Source organism: Otolemur garnettii, unplaced genomic scaffold, assembly GCF_000181295.1.
Source record: "Otolemur garnettii isolate 467f Iridium unplaced genomic scaffold, OtoGar3 scaffold00159, whole genome shotgun sequence".
NCBI lineage: Eukaryota > Metazoa > Chordata > Mammalia > Primates > Galagidae > Otolemur > Otolemur garnettii.
The window spans coordinates 3,510,148-3,525,104 of record NW_003852554.1 but is presented as its reverse complement, the minus strand read 5'-3'; the positions used below and the strand labels follow the sequence as shown (position 1 = coordinate 3,525,104).

Sequence of the window (14,957 nt, the reverse complement as noted above, 5' to 3'; positions counted from 1 at the left end):
GCCTGCAGTCCTGGCCTCCAACAGTCTGAGGGACAGTGAACTAGTCCCCTGTTCAAAAAGTTTGAGGACCCCTGATCTACATGGTAGTAGAGACCAATACTGATTCTCTGTATAGACCCTTTCCATAATGAAGGGGCAGTGACTTGTCCTCACTGGAATGAACATTTATTATATATTTGAATTTTCCTTTTCTATGCTTCTTCTAACATCATCACCCATGAGTTCACAGAATGCCTTTTCACCTATGGTATCCAACACAGCACTAGTTCTGACAAAGCAATTCACCTTGCTGCAAAGATAGAGCAGTGATAGGCTTATACATATAGTATTTATTGGTCTTAATATATGCCTCATTTCCTAGAAGCAGTTGACCTGAGAGAGTTGTGGAATGGTTTAATAAAGTCTCTGTTTCAGTTCCAGTTGGAAAATTGAAAATTTGGTGTTTTCTCTTAAAATATCTATATGCTTTAAAACAGTAGCTAACATATGATGTTGTTTCTTACACAACAAAAATAAAGGCATCTGAGAATCTATGAGGAAACGAGATTGGCTTCGCTCATATTATACCTAAAAACCTATTTGAAGGAAGCACAGCTTTGTGCTCTTCTATGCTAGGAGGTCTTCTTTCCTAAGGGAACCCCCAAATGGTCCCACTGAAGTGGAATCTAAGGCTACCCTGTTCACTTACAGTTTCTCATGCTACTGAGCCAACAAGCAAAGATTTGTGCTGCATATTGGCTGGGGTGACTGATTCCCATATTAAGGGGAATTTGGGTTGTTGTAATACACATGGGAGCAAGAAGGACTAGCCTGGAATCTAGAGGATTCTTTAGAGAGCCTTTTAGTAATTCCTTGCCCAATAATAACAGTCAATGAAAAAGTAAAGCAACCCAAGAAAGGATTACTAAGGATGTATACTTTTCAGAAACAAAGGTTTGGGTCAGCTAACCAAGTAAAGAACACCAAAAAACTGAGGTATGTCCTGAAGGCAAAGGGGAAATGAAATAGGTAATGAAAAAAGGAAGTTATAAGTGTAGTTATAGCCTTATGACATGTTCAGAAATAAGTACTGTAGCAGAGGTAATTCTTTTCTTCCTTGCCGGTTAGAGTGTGCATATGGTAGAGGGGAAATTTATTTCCTCCTCCTTCTTCCTTTTCCCTTAATATTGTTGGTGGTTCCTTTTCCAAGTTAGCTTTTAGATTACATATAATTTGAGTGGAACTGTGACTAAAAGCCAGAGATGAATCATAAGACCTCACCTAGAGATGGACACAGAACCCACTGGAATTCTGTGTCTTTTACCTTTGAAAAGATGTTGAGAACATCTTCATGTATATGAAAATTATTACTGGTTGCATCTTAGAAGGTGAAAACATGAAGTTGACACAGTTTATTACAAAGAAGGTCAAATATGCACAGGAGAGCGTGTATAGATAATACCCAGAGAGAGGGACTGTGCCAGTTACTTGCCTATTTTCTCTCAGTTCCAAATACGCTCTTTTATACTCTGTCATACAACACTGCAGTCTACATTTCCCAGATCTCTTTGTTATCTGGCTTCCAGTTAGGTTCTGCCAATAACTGAAGAGAAACTGGAAGGCAGGAAGAGGAAAGAAGAGATTGCTTTCCTTTTTCTTGTTGTTGCAGTTTTGGGCCAGGGACCCTATACCCTATACCTGCCACTTGGTGTATGGGGCCGGCGCCATACTCCTTGAGCCACAGGTGGCACCCAGAAGAGAATGCTTTTCTGCTTTTTGTGCTACTGTCAGTGTAACACCAGAAACAGCTGTTGGCTCCAGCTTCCAGCTACTTTTTTTTTTGGCTGGAGCCAGGTTTGAACCTGCCACCTCCGGTATATGGGGCCAGCGCCCTACCCCTTTGAGCCACAGGCACTGTCCCTGATTCCAGCTTCTTTTAACACTCACAGAAGCATTTAACACTTCAGGCCCTCTCAGAGGTACCAGCTGCAGATAGTCAATGCCCCCTTCTCAGAAGTCTGAGTCCAGTGTGACCGAATTCCTCTGTAAGGTTCTGATTACTCACACTTGTCTCTTTTGCTCCCTCTGCCTCCCTGTGATAGCAGTTTGCCGACATCATTGTCTCTGTGTTATCTCGGGGTTCTCTTTTTGCTCTTTTAGCCCTCCAAGGGTAACAATTTCCATATACCAAGTCACTTCTGTTGAAATACTTAGCGTACTTTTGTTTTCCTAAACGATCCCAACTGATCTAGTCACGTAGAAATACATTCCTCTAAACAAACTCTCAAAAGTCACTAGGCAAGGCAATGGATAAATTGCATTAATCAATAGCTCCAATGTTTTCAACCTCTAAAATAAACTTGGTTTTATTTTAGGATAAAGAGAAAAAGAACCAAAGATAGCTATGCACTCAAGATATTAAATATCCGACAGTAAACATTGATAGGAAATCTGTGCCATTTGCAGGTAGAGATCTTTGTGTGAGGTCTATTTAGATTCACATCAACGTGATTTAATCCTGCTTAGCAAAAGCTAGAAAACATAATGACTCCTCCTTTCCCCTGATACCTCTGTCCTGAGTACTTCCAAATTCAAATGCTAAATTCCAATTGGACCTACAGTGCATACTTTTTCTATATGTGTGTATAAATATATATTTAACTTTAAATTAGTATCTCTATTTTCTTCAAATCACTGACATCTACCCCCAAACTGTGATTTTTAAATCTTGTTGCATAGACAATCTTAAAACCTATTTCATTAGTTCATTTTATTCACAGTTTTGGCAAACATGTATTGTGTGCCTCCTATGTTTAGAGGACTGTCCTAAGGAATGGCAATACAGAAGGAGCAAAACCAGACATGTTTCCCACCCTCAGAAGCTTTTGGTCTATTGAGGAGACAGTCATTAATGAAAAAACTGCACATGTAGGTGAAAATTCAATGGTGCTAAGTGCTAAAGTGTACAGTAATAAATGGTGAGGTATACAATATATGAGAACATGTAACAGAGATTTGGATAGGGTGGGAGAAAGGGAAGCAGAAAAAAAATCTTTAACTTAAGAAGAATGAGAAGCTACTAAAGTATTTTTAAATTGGGGGACCTTGGGTAATCAAATGTGTATTATATTTACTGCAGAGGATAGGTTCTATTAAATTAGTACAGGCAGGGCTAATAATGTAAGGAAAGACACTGGATTGTATGCACAAGACAAATAACTTGGATTCATGAAATTGTTTTTATTTTATTGTTTATAAATATTTGTATAAAAATTACAAATGTTGATTATGGTACTTCCCAATTTTGTACACAATGAAGTTCTCATCAATTAATTTTGTATGTAATAGTTATCTCTGAAATAGATAACTGCAGTACTATAGATGATTAGTTATAAAGGCAATGAAAGTATTATAAGTTTTTTCCTCATCCGTTCAACTAAGCTGAACTTAGCTCTGTCATACTTTCCGCAGGTAGATTCTAAATATAAGTGCAGCAGTGGGCAGCTGTTTCTCTCCAGCCCCATCCATTCCTTGAAAAATGCTGAGATGGTGCTTTTTTGCTTTAGCCATTGTTTTCCTCTAATTACATTCAACTTAAAGGGCTATAGAAGCTAAAAATATAGCATGAAGAGGAGATGTGAGAGCATTTAGTAAAGGTGCTGAATAGATGCCTCCCTCTGAAATCACTTTTTAAATTGGCCTGATGCTCAATATGGAAAAATTCCCAACAATTTCCAATGGATTGTCATAAAATAGACAGATTGCTGCCAAACAAACTCCACGGGACTGACAGCTAATCTAATAGAATCATAGAATCGTAGATTTAAGGAACAACGGAAACTTGGAACGTTAGAATTGTAAAACAAAATACACATTTTAAAATGTAGAGAGAATTGAGCTGGGCAAGATGGTGCATCTGTAGTCCCAGCTACTCAGGAGACTGAGGTGGGGGGATTGTTTCAGCCCAGGAGTTTAATTAAGGTCAGCCTGGGCAACATAGTGAAATTCCATCTCTTAAAAAAACAAAAAGCAAATGAATAAACAAAACAACAACAACAAAACACACACAAAAAATAGGTGGTAACTGGCATTCATGTTGAAAAGAATAAAGAAAAAACTAGAGACTGTGGAAAGTAATCTTGAAGTCCATCTTCTTCAACTATCTACTCTAGGTTTGAATCTGCTATAGCATCTGAACCTCTAAGTGGCTGCTAACTATTCTAATTGAATGCAGAGGGTGATGAAAGCTCATTACCCCTGTAGGCAGCCTTTTCATATTTAGGCAGCTTAGAATAATAGATGGATTCTCCCAAGGCTGACATTAAATCTGGCCCCTGATAATACCTACACATTGCTCCTACATCTATCACTAATGCTGTTCGTGAGTGTTCAAGGAAAGAAAGCACAGATAAGCTCACTCATGCTTTTTTGAATTGGTTTGATTTTCCTCGATGGTGAACATAGCAACACTAGAATACAATCAAGAACATCTGTGCAATATGTTATGCAGCCCAAGTTCAAGCTTCCTTCTGAAGTTTCCTAACCAATTTTCTGTATTAGAAATTTGAGTTAACCCCAATTCCTTTCTACTTCTGCACATGACAGGAAACATTTGCCAAGTGTATGGAATGTACTTGATAAGTGTTTTAAGGAGTTTATCAGTGTAGCTCATTTATTCTAACCCTGTGAGATAGATTTGTCATTGTCCACATTCTCTGTCACTTATCCTTATTGTCTAGAGTAAAAAATTGAAAAACAAAAAAGTATGTACCATGTACAAGTTTTTCAATAGTGAGTACTGTAGCTTTAATTCAAACTCAAGACATCTGGCTGCAGAATTCATGGTCTCTTTGCTAGAACAGAATATAAAAAGGCATTAAAAATTCTTGTTAAAAGATTCTTCTTAAAAGGAAAGCTGAATTCTTCATTTTGGCAAAGATAAGGATTTACCCAACAATGGACAGATGCTATCAAAGATACAATGTGATCATGGGCAAACTGCTACCTTTTATAGGCATTAATTTCATCAACAGTAAATAAAGTAAATCCTTTCAATGTCCTCCCAGGCTGCTTGTATCCCTGAAATGCACAAAGCTCCACCAATTCTAATTTGGATCAAAGTTTATCTACAAAGACCCCCTTAACTCCAAATATGCGTCAAGCATGAAGCTTAGTTCTAGGAAATACAACTCAACCAAATGTGAAACATTGTGACAGATGCAATAGTAAGAGGGTGTGCACACAGAAGAATGGTCACTTTATCTTGGGATGAAGGTGGAAGCCAAGGAGAACTCCAGAGAAGAGGTGACACATGATCAAGGTTTTAAAGAATGACAGAGTCCTCTGTACAGAGAAGTGGTGAAGGATCTTCCAGGTAGAAGGGGTGGCAGGTTGAGAAGGTAGAGAAGTATTGGCCTGATAAGCCATTCATGAGGTTTGGAATACAAAGGGTAAAGGAGTAGGGATTAAGACTAGAGAGATGGGTAGGAGCCAGATGATGCGGCTCCAGTGCCAACTAAGTAATTAGAACAGGGCTTTACAAGAGAATGGCAGAATAAAAAACAAATGAATTTTCTTAACTATCTTTTTTATTAACATTTTGAAATATAAACATGATCAATTTATAGATGTTATTTTTAAACCAAGTTACTCTTCAAAAATGACATTCCTGAGACTGAAATTGCTTTCAATATAATGAATTTAAACTCCTTTTTCCTTCATATTCATACGAAAGCCACATTCTAATACCTTTTTTTAAAACTACAATTCCACTTATGTTGTCATCTAGATAAATTGTCCCAATTATGGGTAAAAAATGGTGCAAATAGCAACCTCCTAGCGGGCTGAGGAAAAGAGGTTGAGAACGGTCTGTTCTGTTAGACTTTTGACTTGGCAGCTGCTTCCGAGTTTATAGACACTCAAAGGGAAACAAGGACAAGAGGTTCTAGGGGAGCCACTCAGTGTGTATGGAGATATTGGTAAGAGCTCACTGACAGGCATCCCACAGGGGACATCTGGACCTTGCTCATTTTTCAGAGTTAAACAAGATGATTGTATAATGCAACAAAGCACAATTATGGGAAGAGAAAACTCATCCTCAGTTTCTGTCAAGCACAGAACTAGTGGAAATACAGGAAATTCGAGTTAACTTTACAATGCATTCATTCATTCATTTATACATTCAACCAAGAGCAAATGTTAACTGAGGAAGCAAGTATGTTAGAACTCAGGTTCTGGTCATTTACTAGCTGTGAATCCCTGGTATATTAATTAATCTCAGTGCCCCAGTTTCCTTGACTGTAATAAGAGGAGCAATGATAATAATGATATCTGTGTTTTTATAGGTATTAATAGGGGTAGCGTATAAAGGGGTTGGTTGAAGAGATATCAAAGGGGGTAGAAGCAACAAGAACCAAACTTTTTAACCATATAAAAGGGAAATGAGGGAGGGAGAAGAGAATAGAAAGGCCACCAGGGCTCTGACTCTGGACTAGTTATAAAACCAGGGAACACAGTGAGGAAAGACTAAAGGAGTATTTATTAAGACTCTGTTATGGGCAAGGCATGACAAGAGAGAAGAAGACACTTTCATGGCAGAGGCAAGACTATTATGCCTGGGCCATTTAAGAGAAGATATTCAATAACATGATAGTGGCAAAATGAGTTCTGAGAGGCTATAGGAACTCACCAGAGAAAGAGCTGAGGAAAAGTTGGTGTAAACACGGCAGGCAGAAAAGAATTAGGAAGTTAAGGATCACATCTAATTTCATCAGGTTTAACCTTTACCATCACTTTTAAGATGTAGAAACTAAGGTGTAGAGTGGGAAAGTGCCTTGCTCAAGGTCACACAACGAATTAGAGGCTGACCTTGGGCTAGGAATATAGTCTCTCTTTCTGCTACATTGGGTTGTATGCTTCCACAGACAACTGAACAGAGTCTAATACATTCCTCTCTACACACTACACAACACAGCCTCAACCAGGATATTTTTATTTTACTTTAAAAAAAAATATCTGTTAAAGCCTCAGATTTCTCATCTGCCTATCATAGCCTTTTTTGGAGACTCACACTGTATATTAGATTCTAAAAAGACATAAAGTAAAAAAATAACTCTTTAAGCTAACATTTTCCAAACATATCACTACTATCTTTTAATGCCTATCTATGGTCCTATGAAACACAATTTGAGACATAAAGAAACAATTTTGATAGAGAGATGCAAGACTCATAACCTAACCTGGGGTGGAAATTGGATCAAACAGGGAAATCTAATGCTCGAACTGTGTCGGAAAGAATGAATAGGAGTTAGTGAAAAGAAAGAGAGAGTAAACAAGGGATGGGCTAATGGGCTAAGGGAACCTGAAAATGTGCCACTAAGTCATATATACTGTATTCTGGAATGGAAAGTGAGCACAGGGTATAAAGAGTATTGAAGTTACAGAGGTAACTGAAGTTTCTATCAGGAGGGACTTGTAATGCCATGATAAAGAATTTGAGAGGACTTCTACTTTATGGCTGAGATAGAATAACAGGGATTGGACTTACCCTCCTACATGAAAAAACAAAAGAAATGGAAAAAAAAAAAAAACCCAAAGCAATGTATGAAAAAATGATTATCAGAACACTGAACATAGGCAACAAAAGGTCAGTGATTGCTGTGAGATGGGAAACTAATGTGTTGAGCCTGAATATTGCCCTGGCTCATGCCTTAAGAGGGTTTACAGTTTAGGACACAGGAAGGGAAACCCAAGAAGAGGCTGATGCACTGCTTGAGTTGAGGAGACAGATATGAAGGTTTGGAGACCCTCAGCTAGACTTTGTAGATCAGAGAATGGGAGAGGGCAGAACAAAAGAAAAACTCTGGAAATCTGACAAGAGTTCTCTTTGCATATTCAGTAGAGTATTGATCACCACATGTATGTGAGAAAACTGTCTGAGGCCCAGGGAAAGAACCACCTGAAAGGGTTAGAGAGAATAGTGCCTGATAGCCGATACACAGGGCTAAGCACAGAGCCTATTCCTGAACTAGGAAGGGACTGACCTCAGCAGTGGGAAATACTTAGTCTGAGAAAGCACTGCTCTGGTCCCACCTAATGAATTTAAAAACAAGACTTTAAAGGTATAAATTGTTTTTTCAAGTATTCCAGGACAAAGTTTAAGATCATTTCTAAAAATATAGGAATGTCTATCACCTAGTAGAGTAAAATTCAGCCAGCCAATAATGTTTTCCATATAATAAAAGAAAACCATGCAAAGAAGCAGGAAAATATAATTCATAATGAGGAGAAAAGTCATATCAAAATGAACCCAGAACTGATACAGATGTTACATTAGCAGAGAAAGACATTAACAGTTATTGTAACTGTAGTCTGTATGTTCTAAAAGTTAAGAAGAGACAAAAGAGATATTAAAAAGATGCATATTGAGATTCTATATATAACATCTGAGGTTAAAATGTACATTGGATGGGAATAATGGCAAATTAAAATTGCAGATGGCAAAATGAGTAAATTTGATAACAGCAACATATCCAAGAGAAATTACGCAAAAAGAAACACAGAAAGAAAAAAGACCCTTCCTCCTCAATTAAAAAAGCATCAGTGAGCTGTAGGACAACTTCAGTTATCCTAGTATACACGGATTTGGAATCCCTGAAAGTGGGGTTTGTGGTGGGCTGAAATAACAATTGTAGAAACAACAGGTGAAAATTTTCCAAATTTAATGAAAACTGAAATCTGATTCAAGATCTAATGAACCCCCAAGCACAAAAGGTATGAAGAAAACTACACCAAGGTGCATCATAATCAAATTGTTTGAAACCAGTGATAAACAGGAAATTTGAACACCGTCAAATAGGAAAAACACATTATGTGCAGAAAAAACAGAGATAAAAATGAAAACAGATTTCTCCTTGGAAACAATGCAAGTGAGAAGATGATAGAGAAACATCTTTGAAGCACCAAAAGTAAAAACTTTCAAGCTAGAATTAAATACTTCGCAAAAATCTCGAAGGCAAAATCAAAGTTTCTCAAATATAAAAAGCTACATAATAAATTACTAGCAGACCTACAGTCTAAAAAGCTCTAAAGGAAGTTCTTCAAGTAAGAAGGAAAATGATATCAGATGAAAATATGAATCTACCACAAAGAAATAATGAGCATCATTTAATCACATGGGAAAATATGTAAAAATATGTCTTGTTACTTAAATAACATTAAAAGATAATTTGTCATTCACAAAATAATAACATTGTGGGGGTGCGCTATAAGACATGAGAAAGTAAACTATATGTCAATTTAAAGTTTTTTCCTTTTTAAATTTAAATTTAAATTGCATGTCAATAGCACAAAGGCTAGAGGGGGAAAATGGAATTATACCCTTTTAAGGTTTTTGTCCTACACATGAAATAGTATAATGTCACTCAAAGGTAGACTGTGATAGTTAAAGATGTGTGCTACAAACCCTAAATAAGCTACAAAAATAATACAATAAAGAGTTATGGGCAACAAGCAAAAGCGATAAATCAAAACATTAAAAGTATTTGCAAGAATACTCCAAAGTGCCCTTAAAGAATGGCAGAAATGAGGAACAAAGAACAGATGGGGCAAATAGAAAACAAACAGCAAAATTACAGATACGGATTTAAATTTAACCACTTCAGTCATATTAAATGTAATCAGTCTAAGTACTGTACTTAAAAAAGCAGAGATTGCCTGCTAGATAAGAGCATGGTAAAGCTATATGCTACCTATAAGGAATTTCCTTAAACATAAAGACACAAATAGATTAAAAGAAAAAGGATAGAATATTAACACTAGTTAAAAAATAAAAGCTATAGTGCAAAGACTTTGAAGCTGAAAGAATTCAAAGCAAAGAATATTACCAGGGATAAAGGAAGTAATTTCATAATTATATGGAAGTTAATTCATTCAGAAGATACAACAATCCTAAAAGGTTAGGCAAGTTACTTACAATACTAAGGCTTGAAGATGCATGAAACAAAAACTGCTCGAATTGAATAAATCCACAATTATAGCCCGAGATTTCAATACTCCTCTCTGAATAACTGACAGAGTACATAGATAGAAAACTAGAAATTATATAGATGATTTAAGCTTTGCGCAGTGGCAGTATCATAGCCAATGAGGTTTATCTGAGGTGCAATTATTGCTAATAGAAATTACATAGATGATTTGAATAACACTGACAACCAATTTGGCCTGACATTCTTAGAACATCTTACTCAACAACAGCAGAATGTATATTTTTCTCAAGTACATGCATAACATTTATTAAGATAGAACACATTTTTAGCCATAAAAAAAGTATTATGTATGTGAAAAACCTGAAGGGATCTACAGAATAGCTACAAAAACTAATAAGTAAGTTTACCAAGGTTGCAGGATACAAGATAAAATTACATCTATCCTCAGGGATCCCGATGTGGTTTCATGAACGCAACAGCCCGTTTCATATGTCTGGGTGTTTCTCGTGCTGGACACTTCACCTAGAAGGCTCTTACTTGCCTTCTCCTTTCCCACCATGCCCACAAGACAGCTTTATGATAAGCCTGCATTTTTTTTAAAGATTTAAATAAACTAACACATTTTCTATGAAGCCTTTCCTGACTCACCTCCTGAATCCCCTGTTGCATCTTCTGAATGCTAGCTATATATGTAAATGTAAAATGGAACCTACCTCTAGCATTCTAAAGAAATAGTCTATTAGGTACCCGAGGACAGGGATTTTTTTTATTCACTCCATAAACTTTGTTGGATAAATTAATACTTTCTCCTCTGTAGTGTAACAAACTGAAGTTTAACTATCTACATATGTTTCTATCTTCTTCAACAAATAGGAGGCTCCTCATGGGTGAAGACTGTGTATAACTTTTCTCTTAAGCTCATTATCTAACACATGGAAGGCGCTTCATGCACATTATGTATGGACCTGGATAAAGTATTTGAGTTTCCCCACTTCTGGAAGAGAGTATTTTGAAGACCATAGGATAAAGTCAAGAAACAAAACAGCTCTCTCCTAAGATAGCAAGAAAATTGCCTTGAGCAATCTCTCTCCAGAGATAAATGTTCCATCTTGGTTACCCACCTGTTGGTCAATATGGAGAGCCAGTGGCTGGAACATATGATACTGCACTATCTTTTGCTGGCAAGTTAAGAAATCTCCAGAATCTCAGTAAAGTGTGTGATAATGGAGAGATGAATTTGATTTAGAAGACCTTCATACTTCTTTATGGAGGTACTGTCCAGCAAAGGCCAGGACAGGTGTGGGAGAGGAGGACTGTCAGCATTGATATTTCATTACTTCTGGATCCACTGGCCTGAAAGATCAGCACAGAAATGAGTAGCCTAGGGGAAATTTAACTTGAGAGCAGTGATCCTGCCTTTCATCATGTTGATGAACTAATTTCATTGAGTCCCTTGAAAAAAAAGATGGAGCTACTTATTTAGCCTAAGGAATTTCACAGCTGGGAAAGGACCCTTTCAGAGATCATCTAATCCAACCCTTTCTATGACAAAGAAGAAGGTAAAGGCCCAGAAAGCAGCAACTCAGTGGCAGAGGGTCTGCCAAGGCCCTGGTCTCCTGTCTATATTCCACTCTCTCTCATCAGAGATTGTGTAAACCTTTTGAATTTCCATGACATCTACATGGTAAAGTAAATGTATGAGCATGGCCTTCAAGACACTTCAGTGTTGATCCTAACTCCCCTCTCCCCTCTCATTTTTTGCCTCTTCCCATGTGTATTCCAGCCACATTAACTCACAGTTCCAGGGACATTCCATGTACTTTCACACCTCTATGCCTTTGTTTGTGTCATTCCCACTTCCTAAGTGGTATTTCCTTCTTTACTACCTGGAAAACTTCTACTCATTCTCCAAAGCTTAGTTCTAATGTTGTTTCCTCTTTTAAAGTGTCTTGGGTGTTCCAAGGCAGAATTATTTCCTCCCTGTAAATGCATATAGCACTTTCTCTATGTATCTGTTGAAACATTATACTGTATCATACGTATTTGTTATGTCCTTATATTTTAATACATATATATCCACATGCAGGCTATGTTGTTTGGAGATGTTATGATTCATTAAAAATTAAAAGGGGTATTCAACTATTTATGTGGACCCACATTTGGTCAGGTAGTGAGTACTTAGAAAAATATTAACCACCCAGAAAACTTGCATGTCTTTCCCAAGTCCAAGTCTGTGATCATACCATTTACTTATCTCAAAAATACTGGGACCATTGCTTGTTAATGATTCCAAAAAATTTTATGAACTAATAAATCAAATTTTATTTATAGCAATATATGTTCATAAAGATTTTAATTGACAATAATGTATTTACTATCACAAATCTCACTGAATTAGTTCTGTAGTATATATTTCATATGCATAATTAGGTCAGATACATGTAATAATTTCAAAATTTATATAATGCACATCCTATAGCATCAACAGGTGAAAAATCCCATACAAATGACGTTCTTGATACAAAAATTTGAAGGAAAATATAAAATCTCAAACATATTTTGAGCCGTAAAAGACAAATCATGATATGTGCTTACTTGGCTGCTTCCCTGGCTCTCCATTTATAGGTAAATTTCAAAGTTCTGAGCCCACCACATAAACGTCTTTTATAAGCTGGCAGTGTGCACCTCTCTCCATTCCTTTAGCTGTGGTGAGTCCTACAGCCCTGGTCTAACTATCCTTCCGTGGTGTTCTTCTTCCCCTACTCTTCATTTGGGTAAAACAGTGATTTTCAACTGGTGTGCATTAAAAATGTTAAAGATCACTAATTGAATTATTTTTGAAAGAAGTTCAAAGCACAGTATTTTTTTTTTAATCAACATAATTTAAATGTGCTGCAAAAGTTTAATTACAGGCTCAAGTGTGCTGTGAGACAAAACAGTTTGAAAAACACTGGAGTGAAACAAACCTCTTCAAACTTTAGCTCTAGTTTCACCTCATCTACTGTCTCCATCTTGGTTAGGTACCTCTTTCAGCCTCTCATAACCCCTGGGCTACCCTTCTGTCACAGCACCAATACTGTGTTGTCACTGTTCACATTTAAGTCTCTCTCATTACATTAGGGACCCAAAATGCAGGGATATAATACATCAGTCTACACATATTTATTGAATGTTTTCTAAAATGCTGGGCATTATTTTAGGTAGAATAGATGCTGGAGATATAAAACTGAACAAAACAAAGGTTCTGTCCCCCAAAGAGTTTACATTATAAATGGGAGAAGTTACTTCTTGCATGAGAAAACAAAAATTAATAATTTTTGAAAATTTTCAGTTACTGATAGATGCCATGAAGAACAATTACATGGCATAATATGATAGTGACTGAGGTGGTGGTAGTATATTTTAATTAGAATAATCAGGAAAATCTTCCCTGAGGAGGAGACTTTGACTGAGACCCTAATGATGAAATTTCCCCTATGGGAAGAGTGCCAAATGTTGGAGAGAGGAATGAACTTCCCATGTTTGGGTGACCAAAATAACATCATAATAGCTAGAACATAGTGACTGAGTAGTGGGCGACAAAGTAGAAGAAGTAGACAGAGCTCAAGTCCTGTTAGGGCCTTACTGGTCATGGTAAGCACCTTACATTTTAACTGAGTTGGAATGGAAGCCATTGTACGATTTAAGCAGGGAATGACATGATGCGGCTGCCGTGTGCAGAATGGACTCCAGAGAGAAAGAAGCAGGGAGACCAGTTCAGTGGTCTAAACAAGATGTGATAGTGACTTGGGCGAGGGTTATGGCAGAAGATATAAGGGAAAGTGATTGAACTGGGGACATATATTAGAGTTGGCAAAAGGCAGTAATGAACTGGATGTGAGATATGAGTAAAGAAGAAAAATTAATGATAGCTGCCAGGTTTTGACCAGAGGCATTTACTGTTTTGGATGTATTCCTTTTGACATGCTTACGGGGAATCTGCATAGAGATACTACATAGGCATTCTTATTGTACTGTCAGGAGAAGTTAAGGTTGAAATTGTAGATCTGGAACTCATTAGCTGGCATTTAAAGCTGTAGGAATGTATTAGATTATTAGGGCACTGATTTAAAGTATGGTAGAGAAGTTGACATCAGAGGATCTTAAGAAGAATGGCTACTGAGGAGGACAGCAAGGATGCCCACCAAGGGAGGTGGAATGCTGAAAGCCTAATGAAGAACGTATTTTAAGAAGCAGGTTATGAGTTAACTGTGTGAAGTTCTGTTAGGAAATCCAATACCGTGAAAACAGAGAAATGACCATTGGAATTGGCAGGATGATGGCCTAGGGATGATCTTGATAAAAGCCTGTTTCAGATTGGAGAAGTTTTACTATTAAGTGGAGGAGAGAAATGCTTTAGAGCTAGAGGAAAATGTGGGATCAGGGAAGAACCTTCTTTCCTTCTGGCCTTTCTTTCTTTCCTTTTTACTTTTTTCTTTGTTACTTTCTTTCTTCTTTTTACCTACTTAAAGATAGAGAATATTATGGTTATTTGCTTATAAATAGGAAAATCCAGAAAGCAATACATTTAAGATGTAGATGAGATAGGGATAATGTAGCAAGGTCAAATGGGGTTTAGAATACAGGTGGTTGTACTTAGGGAGAACCAAGGACACTTGTCCCTTCTAACAATAGGAAAGGAAGAGTGTGCAGGTATGTATACAAGTAGGTTGGTGGATTTTGAGGTAGTTTTTATCATACAACTTTTATTTTCTCTATTGAGAATGAGACGAGGTCACCAAATGAAATGACCCATTTGACTCTATCTTCCTAGTGCTCAGCCTCAGCATACAATAGACACCTTTGAACATGTTTTCTGATTGAGCCAGTTACCAAATGAAATTGCACATGATCTGGCCCCACGAGCTGAATCTTCTTAACTCAAGAGGAAAAGCTCTGTAGTTTTAAACGAAAATCCTGGGCCTACTAGTTATCAGCTCTAAGACCCTGACC

General features: G+C 37.1%; 1 protein-coding gene and 1 pseudogene across 2 annotated transcripts in view; one reads left to right on the top strand and one right to left on the bottom strand.

Moving 5' to 3' along the window:
• Positions 1–14,957, bottom strand: part of AGBL4 (ATP/GTP binding protein like 4) — a 1,282,996-nt gene that overhangs the window by 460,848 nt on the left and 807,191 nt on the right. The window lies entirely within an intron of this gene.
• Positions 10,094–10,279, top strand: LOC111728473 (annotated as a pseudogene).